The 14023-nt window shown below is 34.3% G+C and overlaps 1 pseudogene; it reads right to left on the bottom strand.

Annotated features, from left to right (window-relative positions):
- Positions 1-9977: 9977 nt before the first annotated feature.
- The window catches only part of LOC101970689 (chromobox protein homolog 1 pseudogene), a 64479-nt pseudogene continuing 60433 nt past the window's right edge, over positions 9978-14023 (bottom strand).

The raw sequence follows: 14023 nt of genomic DNA, 5'->3' as shown, positions 1-14023 counted from the left end.
AGCATTTTGCCATTTTTTTTAAAAAATGCATGTGGTCAAGTTTATCATTTATTTATTTTGAATTCTGAGTTTGGGCTTATAATTAAAATATATCTTAACATTGACATTAGAAAGCTTTTCTCTTAAGTTTTCTTCTAGTACTTTTACAGTTTTATTATTTTACATTTAAATCTTTAATATTTTTTGTAATTTTATGATATAAGATAGGGGTTGGAAAACTGCAGACTATGGGCCGACTCTTGTTCAGAGAAAGCCAAATTCAGTCATGCTAATTAGTTTATGTATCCTGTATGATGGCTCTCACACTGCAATGGTAGAATTGAATAGAGTGACAGAGAGATTTTGCAAAATTTTGCAAAAAAAAAAAAAATTCTATCTGTACCAAGAAAACCATTTTCTGACTCCTAAAATATGTAATAAAAAACTGAAATTGAAAAAAAATAAACATATAAATACAAAATCTCCCAAATAGCAATTAAAAATTCATAGCTAAAAATTGATGTTGCCACTCCTGCTTATGAGAGTTTTGTATATAAGGGGCATCTATGATTAATAAGTGAGCTCTGAACCACACTAATTTAGGTGCATCCTTATTTAAAATCCATCACTATCTTCCTATTATCATGAGCAATATCTAAATTCAAGGTTCCAAAGACAAACCTTCATGTTCACTGCAAGAAGATTTACTTATCATCATTTGGCTCAATTTTTCTCCTACCTGAATAAGAGGGGGGAAAAAAGTGTGTGTGTGTGTGTGTGTGTGTGTGTGTGTGTGTGTATTCTTTTATATTGGTGCATATTAATTTTGCTGCATATTGCTTATACAGAATGTGAATGCTATATTTTTATTTTCAATTGCCTAAAATATTTAAATAAATATATTTCATTGCTTTTGTGAATTTTATGACAAACATCTTAACTGATTTGTACAATGTCCATCATTATGAGAGGAAATTATTGACTGGATGATGCCCAGACATCCACTACATGGCCAACGTGGAGAGAAAATGGAAGATTGGTAAGCTAACTGCCATTTTAAGGAACAGAAAGAAGATTTGATATGACAAGTGAAATATAGTTCTCTAAAGTAACAGTTAAATCTCTGTCGTTTTCAGATCGCCTAGGAAGTTTTAAATGGCCGCTCATTGTGAGGAACTCATTTCGAGTTCGTTTGAAAGGCAAAACATCTAAAGGTAGAGTGGCCTTTCCACCTCTCGGGAACTTTGATTGGCCCCTGACTGCGAAGGAGAATGCAGAGAACTGAGCCACCAGCACAGCTTCTGTAGCACCCTGGGGTGCTTTGCAAGCGACTCTCCAACCTCAGTTTAGGAAGGGTTGGAGCAGCTACTAGTCAACGCAGGGGTCTGAGATAAACGACCTCCCGAGCCCTCGCTCAGCCTCATGGGTCTTTGATTTTGAACTGAGGAAGTGCAAGCCGACTTTAACTAGGTCATCCAGAGAGCTCACATCCTGGCATGTCGTTGGCCTTCACTAAATAATATGGCGGGAAAAGAGAGAGAGAAAAGCAGAAAACGAGAAGGGGAGGGAAGTGGCGAGAGAGAGAAAAAGCTAACAGTAGACCTTTTGAGAAAGGAAATCTTTATACATATGCTCATGTTTTCCAAAAGTTTCTGTTTCTTTCTCCATCCTCTGAGCAGCTCTTTCTGTGGGTAATAGCAATGATTATAATGAGCAGGGAAATAAAATTATATGTGGTTGTTTATGGCACCCCTGCTCACAAAGCAACTGTGGAAAAAAAAAAACCGTTGATCCTTCTGTCTAATTCTTTGATGAGGGAAGGTGGCATTTGGATTCATTTTACCTAGTGGGCCAAATACTTTACACTCCATCCTGTAAAAATCATTGAATTTTTAAATGTATGAGTTTGATCAACTCTGGAAACTTTGTGACTGAAAGTTCTTAATCTTTCACCTCTTTGATCAGGTTTGCAGCTGACTTTTATTTTACCTAAATTTCTGAAATTACCATTATTTAAGATGCAGAGGAAAAGTCAGATGTTACCATGGGTTATTGATGTCTTTGTAACTTCTGTGACCTGAGAATTATGGTTCTTTAGCAATCTAAGAAATCGTATAAAGTCCTAAAGTGACAAGGCATCATTGTGATCGTCTAATTCAGTTCATTGACAAAAACTGAGAAATTGAAATCTTTCTGGGTCAATTTTCTGTATCAGGTACCAAAGTTATTTTCTTTCATTTAGTAATAAAATGTACTTTTCATTTTTATTTCTAATGAGCTATTTTATAGGCACAATTTCTTATCAAAGTAGATTAGACTATATTCTCTTTCATAAATGTCTCCTTCACAAAAGATAACAATGCTCATTTTTCATGTTACTATGGATGATTTTGAGGTGTTTATTTTGCTAGAGAAATAGTTTCAAAATACAGGCATTCTGCATTTTTTTTTTCTCCTTGTTAGCAGAAGAAGTGGCTGGAATTTGTCATGTTAGGGTTGTTTTGAAAAACAGTATACAATTTGTTTCTCTGGCCTCATTAATGCACTTATTAAAAACAAAACAAAAACAACTCAGGCTCTGAGTCTTTTTGCCTCAATCATCAGCTTCACTTGAGTGCTCTTCCAGGCACATCACTCATTTGAATGCTGTGGTGGACCCCTGGCTTGCTCCTCAGATAGGTTCCTGCATTTTTTTCCCCAATGCATATATGTGTATCTTGGATTGGTTGGGAGATGATCCTTGTCCATGACTCTGTAAAAGTATGCAACATTAAATCAAATTCACTAATAAACATGCAAAATATTTGATTTAACTACTATCTTTTCCTCTAAAATGTTTTTTGAGAAAATAAAACATAGACATTTCATTCTTTTGATTTTTCCTTTGTGTTTGTTTCTTAGATGCACACAAACTATCTCAAAAAGTTGTAAATAATGCAGTTTCATAACTTGAATATGATCTGGTAAATGAACCAACATTTGGTTTACATAAAAATAATGAGATTATTCATTATGTTAACTCTAATTAGGATTTATGGTTTCACTCTTTTTCTCATGTTTCTTTGAGAAACATTATCAACTCATTCTACTTTTTAATCAAATCTTCTTGAATTAGAGGGGATTTCTGATGCACTGTCTATCTGAGCCTCAGATCTGGAACATCATTTCATAGAATCCAAAATCCCACGTTTATCATGGTCAGAAATGGCAACACTGAAGAAAGATTGCCCTCCAAAGATGGATAGTAATTAATGAACTCAGAACATTGGAATAAGGAGTTAAAATCAACAACCTTTGAAATTAGCAAATTCTATTTAAATGGTTTTGGATATTCTTAAGCAAGTTTTTTAGTTCTATGCAAATCTATTGCTATTGCAAATTTCAAGTAGATTATATAACTCCCCAAGACTATCTTAAGTCATAGAAGAGCTGAGTTTTTTCCTGAAAAAAATAATAGAAAATGTACATCCATCCAACAGATATTTTGTTATTTTAGCTGTTTTTTCAGAGGTGCCACAGACATGCTGTTTCATGTTTTGTATCTCTGTAATAACTAGCAGATATCTGTTCACAGAGAAGTCCATTTCCCCCCAGAATCAAAAGCACAAGGATCCCTAAAGAAACACCACATGGGTATAACAAAACTACCAACAGAGAACAAAACCATTTTGTTATAGTATTAATTATAAAATGCAATAGAGAGCTCAAGTATTTGAATATTCAAAGCGAATCATTACCATGAGTCTAGGCTGCAGTTTGGCAAATGCTAAAAAACTGACGCTGAGGATTTGTGATAAACCACTGTTATAAAAAAAACAAAGCTGTTGGAATTAATGCTTTCGTTCTTGCTTGAGAGCATAAAGTCATAACTTATCATGCCAGCCAGAAAGACTTGTGCATTTTTGTTTCTGAATTCTTTCTTTGACATTTTAAAAGATTTTCCAATGTGACAATATAAAATTTCTTCTTCTACTGTTGATTACATGCTTATTCAGTGAGAAGAGCCCTCGTCAATTCATATCAAACAATTTGAGTGGAAAAAAAAAACCCAAAATATCATAAACAATGAAATAGAAGAAACTTGTACAAATGAATAGAAACAAATTCTTATAAACATATTGGTGCTCAGAAGCACTAAAATCCTGAAGGGGGAGTAATGGACACCTATATTTCAGCAATCCTCCTGATTGCTAACACCCAACACCTGAACAAAGAATCCTGCTCCATTCCATGGAAGACATTTGTTCTACTCACATACATTATGTGCTGGACCCTGTGCTTGAACTCATGAGAAAATAGCAAATAAACACAATCCCCAAGGAAATCATACCTGAACTTGATAGACATGCAATGTGGTTAATCTCAGTGAAAAATAGTGTAAAATAAACATCAACAAACTAATAATGAATGGTTTTCCCTGATGAGTAAAATTTATTTATTTATTTTTTTGTCACAGTTAACATAAACTCCTGTAAGAAAGAGGACTGTACCTGGGTCCTATAAATCTATCAGAGGAACTAAAAGGTGTTTTTTGAACCAAAGTAAACTGAACCCATGACAGTGAAAGATAAGTGCATTTGTTTTTGCCATAATAAATATGAGATCTTTTAAGAAAATATTTATACATATTTGACTAGTTCCCTTCCAACTCTCCTAGGATCAAATGTCATTTAAATAACTCAAAGTCAAAATTAAGAATACTGAAGGAAATTTAAGCTCAGTATGAGAAGCATATGACATTGGATCAGAAAAAAAAAAAATCACAGCTCGATCACCATTTATTAAAAAGTTTATTTTTTTCTAGTATTGTTGGTTTCATTTCATAAATCTGGGAAAACTAGTTTGAATATTATTCTGTTGCTAAGATCCTCTAACATGGTGGCATGTCTTGTTTTGCAGAACTGGCAGCAGTGTAAAGAATCATTTCTAACAGCTTGTAAATGTTGCTAGAATCCACTACTCTTGTATAAACTCTGAATACATTTGACTAGTATTCGTTAATTAAATCATATAAGACTGCTTGCATTAGGGACATATATTCTCAATAGGGGAAACAATAGAAATCAATTTACATCAGAATGGAGCTGTCACGGCTCAAGAACCCAAGCACCTTAGTTCATTTTGCTACTGTTCTAGGAAAGCAGCAATTGAAGATGAATGTTTATTTGAGATTACTGACAAGAAAAAAACCTTTTGTCATTCCCTTTTACTTTTTCATTCTTAGTATGGTAGTATAATCAATAACTATAATTAAACTTTTCTTTTTGTTATCAACTCCTCAAATGCCTTCTTATATGTCATATTTTCTGACCAAGTCTTTATGCTTGATTCTTGTACTCAAATGCTACAAAATTAGTAAAATGATGACTTTGATTATAATAGGTTATAATTGACATGGAAAAATAATTTATGCGTGATAAGAGTACTTTACCAAAGACAGTAATTAAAGGTGAAAGAATTAAGGGTGAAAGGAAATTATCTCTATTGTTCCTTATTTTAAAAATGAAATGTCTAATTCAGATTGTTAGCAATTAATTAAGTAATTCATTTTACTCTTTCTAAAGTCCTTGGATATTTGTTGAGAAGAAGCAAAATAAACAATGTGAAGTCTAACACTTGCGCCACATAAATGGGCACTAAAAATTTTTTTTTCTATTTATTTAACTTTGATTCTTTCTACTTAACGAGAGCATTTAGTTAATATTTGTTGGTGTTGCCTATGTGTCAAGTATTCTTCCTCAATACTGAGGAAGAAGGAAATTATTGCAGTATTTGCTGGTCAAACTGATAACCACACTAAGAAAAAAATGTGAAAACTTAATGGATTCTGAAACGTTTTCATATTTGTAATATTTTTCATCAATGACACAAAATGCCAAAGTATTTTGAGGATATGTGCTAATTAAAACCATTTTCTGTGTCCTTTATAGAAAATATTTAATAATTTCACTGAGCTTCATTTCTGACCATTTGGGAAGTGTGATCACTCCAGAACAGCATATGAAGTGTACTGTTGCTACTGAAAACTTAGTAGTTCCACATATGGATATTCTCTTTGGGGTAGAGGCAAACTTACTACAAAATAGACTTATAAACTGAAGGGTCCTCAGGTAACACTTCTCCAGATGTGGATAGAGATGCATATTCCTTATGATCAAGCCTCTTGTAAGAATGTATAAAGAAAACTACTGGCTCCACTGCTTATTCTTTTTTATTGTAATTGATTATTAGTTCTGAAAAATTATGACTGTCTTTACTTATCCCCATCATCACAGATTTTCCATGGATAAAATCATTTTGCATTCCAGCCAAAAAGTTTCCCAGAGTATCTCACATGCCACATGCCAATCGGTATTTTGTAGATTTCCTAATCAGAGGTTTACTTTCTAATGTTAAGAAACATTTTTGAAAGCATAGGTTTTATATGACTTTTTAAATGTTTGGCTTTTGAAAATGTCAGGTTTTAAGCAAACTTTCTTAGAAATGAAATATTAGAAATCCCTGTTTAAGTGGAATATTTTTACAGTGCTATTCACAGATCTGCCACTGTTCCCATAGAAACTCATTCTTAGATAAGCAAAGAATCAGGTAGACTAGGTAGTGTATTGATCAATCTGATTCCATAATATTTGATAAATATTCACTCATATCTAGGAGGAGATAATAGGAGAGCAGATTTTTATCAGAATATAAATATATTCATTCATTGTCAAAAACAGGGAAAATAGATGATTGGATGAAGTTTGCTTTTACCCTCTGTTGACTTTTCAGAAGATGACTTCTCCGGTGTCAGGAAATATTATGATTTTATTTTAAAGAAGGAAAAAAAATTATAGAGTAACTTCAGAATCCTGTAATGCGTTAGAAATTATAAATACAATTTAAAGAGAACAAATCTTATGCCAGGGTATATAGTTAATGATTTTATGGCTCTGTACCAACATTTGACACTTTCAATGAGATTGGAATCCTCAGAGAAGTAAGCCTGTTATACACTTATAACTTTATTGAAAACCTCAATGGGTAAGTTTAGTCCATAAACGAAAAAGATGAATAACAACAAAAAATAATTAAAATATTGCTGAAAAGAGCTGTTGCTTCTAACATATCTTTCAAATATTTCTAAGATATTCTGAGGTCTATAAATGTTTTGAAGCCCATGCCTGAATCTCCTGCAATAATTGCACTTTTTATTTTATAATTAGAAATACAAAACGAAATATTTAAAATAGTCTTACTTCTAATCCTAACTCCCCTCTAGACTTTATTTTATGCTCATATGGTTTCTATTTTTAAATGTGAGATATTTAAATTGATCAATTTAATTACATAATTGTAAATTTGGCATAAGATTTTTGCTTATATTTTTATGTTAACATAATGAAATTATTTATATAAAAGTGACTGCAATGGCAGGTGCCGAGATCCAAGTATTATATCACATACTCTGTGCATATGTTCTCAGTGAGGGTCACTAAATGTTAGGTGATAAATAACTAACCACATATTTTATGTAAAATTATATGTTTTCAGCAAAGTGCTGAGATAAATTTCTTTTTGACAACTAATTTTACTTTCTGCAAATATCATTTGAATATGTCATTATTTCTTAATTATAATGGCAAGTTCATATGATTCATATCATTAAATTTAGTCTTTGTATTCATGCAAAGTTCATCATATTTTATGTCCTTGGGAATTGGTAAAAATTTTATTAAAAAATGGAAACTGAGATGTGTGTGCCACACTTTCTAGTCTTCTATTAAGGAAAATGAATTTCTATGTATTTTATAAACTTCACTTAAAATGTTATATCATGCATGATATTCTTGGAAAATGTCAACGGTCATAGTTTATATTGACCTAGCTTCACATTGATTTTTTTCTTTATCCTTCTTTTAATAATATGTGTAAAATGGTAACATGCAAAAATAATAACTGACTGCAAAATTTGGGTCCTATCATTATTTACTGTATCAAAACATCTTCAGTTCCCACTTGAATTGGAAAAAGGCTTAAATTCATCATCAGATAAATTGGCACACAGAGATTTGAGTGTGTCTTCTTCTGGCAGGCTTGTGGGCACTAACACTTGAGCAGGCTAGTCCAAAGTTAAACATATGGGCTCAAGGATTTGCTAATTAGATTTAGAATCCAAGTCACCCATTTTCTCTTCTAATTTTAAAAATGGAATAATAGTATTCACAGGTAGGGGAAAATGAAAATTATGTGACCAAATGTAGGAGAAATTATAATTACTGGCATCAAGTAAGTGTTTAATAACTGTTATAGTATTACTAGTGACAGTACTTCTGTACTTGAGCAAAGTACTTCTATTTCTCTATTTTTTTCTATAAAACATGGATTTTTTATGATCCATTTAAAAATTTGTTATGAAGATGAAGTAAAACAGTGCACACAGAGTTCTTAACACATTGCCTGGCATACATAATCAGCACATATTATTATTATTACAGTCAGTCTATAAACTGATTGCCACCCTTTTCCAAGTTATAAACTGTTTTTTTTTCAGTGATTATAAATCTATAGCTTTATTAAGTCAAAAACTGATAGTGTGGGCTGGGGCTGGGGCTCAGCGGTAGCGCACTTGCCTGGCATGTGTGAGGCACTGGGTTTGATTCTCAGCACCACATAAAATAAATAAAGGACTATCAACAACTAAAAAAAAATTTTTTAAAAAACCTGATAGTGTGTATGAAGTTTACATTTAAACAAAAATTTCACAGAAACCTAAGACATGACTAAAAAGATTTTATAATGTAGCTCTAGATGATATCAGTAACTTTTGGATTTCATGATTTAAGACAGCATTTTGGGTAGCAGTTGATCCATTAAATTTCTTCTTCTTCAAAAAATTTTAATATGTTTAAAGTGAACCTCTGCCCCAATGTGAAAGAGAATCTCCCCAGACCAGGGCTTTTGAAACCACTCAACCCTTGAATTGACTTAATAAAACTCTTGCTGTCAGTGACTGAACCCTACTGCTAATGGTTTCAGAGTTTAAAGTTCAAAAAGCCGAGGCTCCAAGAAGTTTCGTCCCAAGAGTATGGGCCTTCCTCCTTCCCTACTCTTCCTCTTTGTCCCCCTTTGGCCCCTCCCCTTGTACTTCAGCCAGTGGCTTAGATGGACAACCTGGTTTTATTTATAAATTCATAATTGGAAAAGAAAGGGTCTTTTTGTCTAATTGCAAGAATTAGCACCTTTAAGACAAAATAATCTGCCTGTGTCTACTCTCCAATAAAAGACCTTCCCATCTCAGTCAATTTCTATCTCCAAAATGGCAGCTTTGGTAACTTAGGAACTGGCTTAGTCCTTTGTGGGAACAACATTAACTCAGACTGGGAACACCTTGGCTTATAGGTTTTAGGCATTCACAGCTTTTAAACAGTCTCTCACAGTCTTCATTTATGGTGCCAATGACTTTTTTTTTTAAGGTAAAATATTCTGTACATAGAACTAAATCATTAGCTACTTATTCTTTCCATTGTTTCATCATTTTCCCAGTCAGGCCCCAAAGTTTAACAAAAGTGACCCTACCCACCTCCTTCTTCACCACCTTATCCCTCCCACCCCAAATAATATACCAGTAATAGACAAAAACTACACACATGCTAGCTGTAAAAATGCAGAATTAACACTGTGGGTTAGAAGGTCGTGGGTTGTGGGGATGCTCTTTGAAGATCAACAGTACCATTTTTGCCTTCCTACACACCCAAGTCTTCAAATTTTGTCTTTTATAGAATTCCCTTTCCCTTTCTCAGTAAAGTGACGAATGGGTTGCCTTCAAACACTCACCCCCTTCCCCTCTACTAGGATAAGTGTGAAAATTATATAGCTTGGAATGGGCTTTAAAACACCAGGGCTTCTACAGGGCACAGAAAATAAAATGGCTCTTTAAAGGACATCTTCTCATACCACCTTTATGGGGTCAAGACAGTGGAACTCCTTCCCTCCCTACTTAAATACACCGTGAGAGGTTACAGGGGCTGGTACTCAGGATTGTCATCGTTTTTGTCATTATCCTCTGAGGAGTAGGAATGCCACGTCAGCCTTTTCTCACAGAAGGATATGACAACCTGTGGGCACTTGACATTGGCCTCCTTGGTTCAGCTCATCAGAGTTTTTCCATTTCATCAGGAACAGGAGCTCTGGGCTGGAGTCTGTAGTTCCAATAATCTGCTCCAGCTCCAAACCCCAGGGCAAAGTCCCCTGGCTTTTCTGACTCTTCTTTTTCTTCTTGGGTTTGCTCACTTCTCCTTTATCTTCAGAATCAGAATCAGCTCTACACTTGCCTCAGTCTGATTTATGTCTCACCTGCTGTTTTCTGCAACTGTAGAAGCTCAGCAATGAGGGCCAGGTTTTTTTCTGGTGCCTGTGTGTTTTACTTACCTGAGAAACCTTCCACTTTAGGAGGTTCTCCACTTTTCCAGACGATTGAGAACTTTTTCTACCACATGTTCCTCTTCCTCTTGTTCTACTCTACCTCCTCTACTTTTCTTCTTGTTTCCCCCGCACTCTACCCCCTCTATATTGCCCTACAGCTTTCTGATGTAAAGGGTGACACTGCTCAGAGCAGTGCCCAAGAGTCCAGAAGGAATTGGGTGTTGCAATGGTGACATAGCATGGCGCTATCCTGGGGAATGGCGTCCTGTAAAGCCTATAATAGTTTGTTTGTTTGTTTTTCCTTCTTTTCTTAGGGAAAAAAGTTGTTCAAGTCAATCCAATTTCAGCTATATATATTTGACAGGGGAGGGATTATACGCTGTGATTGATTTGTCCCATTCTCCTTTGGATCTCTTTGGGGAAGACCCTGTGCATGGGCAATAGCATTTTCTCACAACAAACATATGTCCCTGATTCCCCAGCCTCCTTTTTCATGAATAATCCTCTGCCAACTGTTGATACTGTTTGGCTCATGTTCAAGATAAACAAACATCCTTATCGATTCAGAAGCCTCTTTCTGATATTTGCAAAGACTAAAAGAAATGTCTGGATCTAGATGTGTCAGTTTATTATTTTAAACACAAAATTACTTCACACCGTGCACCTCCTCATCTATTTACTTTTGCATTTCCTTTCTAAGCCATTAATTACTTGCCACTATACGTGTGGTCATTGACAGAATCCTGATATATTCCACATGACAACTTAGGGCTTCTGCTGCTTCATTCTTTGTGTTATCTAGAAGAGAAAGTCAAAGATGCACTCTCTCATGGACTGATGATGTCCTACATATAGTTCCTGTTATGGCAAGTGATTTTTTTCCTTATACACCCTTATTCTCCAGCAGTTTTCTATCATAAGTTTACCTTTGCTTTGTTTTTGTTTTTAGAAAGTGAGAGCTTTCTAATCCTATCTATCTTCATTTAGATAATCCTGCTTTGATCCCTTGATTTTATAAGATAGACAAACCCAAGTCTAACATATAATGTAGAATTATTGAAGTAATTACTCATTATTCCCTCTTTCCCTCTTTGTTTTTTGTCCCTAATGTTTCAGATCATCTCATCCTCATGAAACAGAACTCTGCCTCTTTTGTCTTCAAGAAGAAGTCCAATGAAGGTTTAATGTGATTTGCTAAATGGATAGCATGCACTGAGCAATGCATGTCGATATCAAATATTTCACACCCAACGCAGCCTTTCTGCCACTTATCCAAAGCCATCAATCCCTAAGTGAACCTCAGCCTCCTAACAACTGTATCTATTGTATTCCTTTCCTTAACTTACTATTTTAAATGACAACAGGCCTGAGACACTTGTTACAGTTCAGCCATCAGCAGAATCAGGCTTTTTCAGTTACTTTTCACATTCTTTTCCTTAGCATGGGAGATCAGGACTCTACCTCCTAGAACTATGATTCCAAATCTTCAATGTCTTGCAACAAATGTTTAAAAAAGAAAATAAGAATGTCTGTCTTGTGAAGAAATATAATGTTCAAACAGGAGCAGGAAAAAAATCTAGATTCAGAAGAAAACATTATTTAGCTTGCATGGGTGTGATTTCACTAAAATAAATCTATTTTAGTGAAATCTATTCCTTTTAAGAATATGGCATCACGATCATAACATCTTATTTTAGATTTGTTCATTGCACTTAAGTCTTTGCCAAGAAAATAGTCAATACTTATCTTTGGGGCTGGGGATGTGGCTCAAGCGGTAGCGCGCTCGCCTGGCATGCGTGCGGCCGGGGTTCGATCCTCAGCACCACATATAAACAAAGATGTTGTGTCTGCCGAAAACTAAAAAATAAATATTGAAAAATTCTCTCTCTCTCACTCTATCTTTAAAAAAAAATCATTAAAAAAAAATACTTATCTTTGTCTTTACATCTAAAGGTCCTGTTGAAGTGATGTTCCTGAACAACAAAACAGTCTTAACTTCTCATAACAATTGGTCCCAAACCTGTGCCTTGGAGCTCCAGGTAACTCAGTGAATTTATTGAGCTCCCTACTCAACAATTTCATATCAGGTAAGTTGTAATTTCCTTCCATCCAACTGATTTTATAGTTATGTTTATTACCTATACTTAGTCATATATTTTTTAAATAAAATTTCATTATATATACATATTTAAACAGTCATACTAATATGGCTAATATTCCTGTGTGTGTATATTTATATATATATATATAGACACACATGTGTGTGTCTATATATATATGCATGAGTGTATACATTTATATATTTACAATTATATAACTATGCTAAATTGTCATCTTTTTTTTAGGACATATATAAAACCCTGTAGATGTCCCACAAGTCTTATCAGTAGCAAAGTAACATTCATTGGGTTAAATTCATTTTTCCTTCTAGAGAGAAAAATAAAATCTATTTCATATTTATTTCTACTAATTTCCATTTCCATGGGCATTCTCCATCATTGTCCTTCAAATTTTAGAACATTACTCTAGGTTCTTTGATGTCTGCATTGATGCAATGAAAAATGGCATTTCTACCTCTTCATCTACTCACCTAACTAGGACTGAGGGACAGAAATTCTTATCCTCTTCATCACAGATTGGAGGAAGAGTCAGACATCCAAGCTCCCTGTTTCCTTGACAGTCCATCCCTTTCTTTTGTCAGAAACTCCCCTTTGCTTTTCTCCACAGCAGGAGTCCTAACTTGTGATCAGCTAGCTGCCTATAGTGACACCACAGTCCCTGGCAGAGTTCTAGCTGTGCTGAGGTGCTGCAGCTGAATACTCATTGTGTGTCCTCTTAAGGGGATCTTTCAAGAAAAATCCATAGGCTTCATAAACACAGAGGGAGTCCTGCCACTGGATTCTGATTCCTCTCTAACCTCCAGGTTCCTAAAGAGCCTTTTAAAATACCCTTTTCCTGTTCCTAAAGACTTAATTTCTCTGAACGAATTTTTTGGGGGACAATTGGAGAGAATCAAATTTTATATTTCTATGAAATAAATAAAAATAAGATGTTGCTTTAAGTGGGTTGTCTTAATTGAGTCAAATCTACTACTTCATTATAGCTTCTATCAGCAGAGTATCATTTTGTACCTACTGATGTTTTCTAAATGAGAAGCTATTTTTTTTTTTGTAGGCAAGTTTCTAAGCTAGTTGTCAATCCACTGGCATATGGTATACTTAAGAAGTTATTGTTAGAAAATAAGGAATTACATGTAGGTGAACTTAATACCTATCTTTCTCAAAATAGCATCCTTTCAACTGTGTGTAAAGATCACCCAGCTACTAGCAGACTTCCCTATCCCTTTAGGATAAACAGCAACCCTCACAGGCAAAGCACAATAGTTCTCACAATATATATCCTTTCTCTCTCCCACATTCCCATTTTTCATGACTTAGATTTAAAATCTTAAACCACAACACATTTTTCCATAAGGGGATTGAATGGCAGTTTCCCTGAAGTTATTAACACTTAAAACCTATAAATGTGAACTTATTTGGGAAGAAAGAAAAAGGCCTTTACAGATAAAATTAAGTTATGAATATCAAAAAAGATCATTCTGGTAAACCCTAAATCTAAAGATAAATATGTGTTTGAATAG

The sequence above is a fragment of the Ictidomys tridecemlineatus genome, chromosome 7 (genome assembly GCF_052094955.1).
Source record: "Ictidomys tridecemlineatus isolate mIctTri1 chromosome 7, mIctTri1.hap1, whole genome shotgun sequence".
Classification (NCBI taxonomy): Eukaryota; Metazoa; Chordata; class Mammalia; order Rodentia; family Sciuridae; genus Ictidomys; species Ictidomys tridecemlineatus.
The sequence above is the reverse complement of the archived record's forward strand: the minus strand, read 5'-3'. Positions and strand labels throughout refer to the sequence as shown.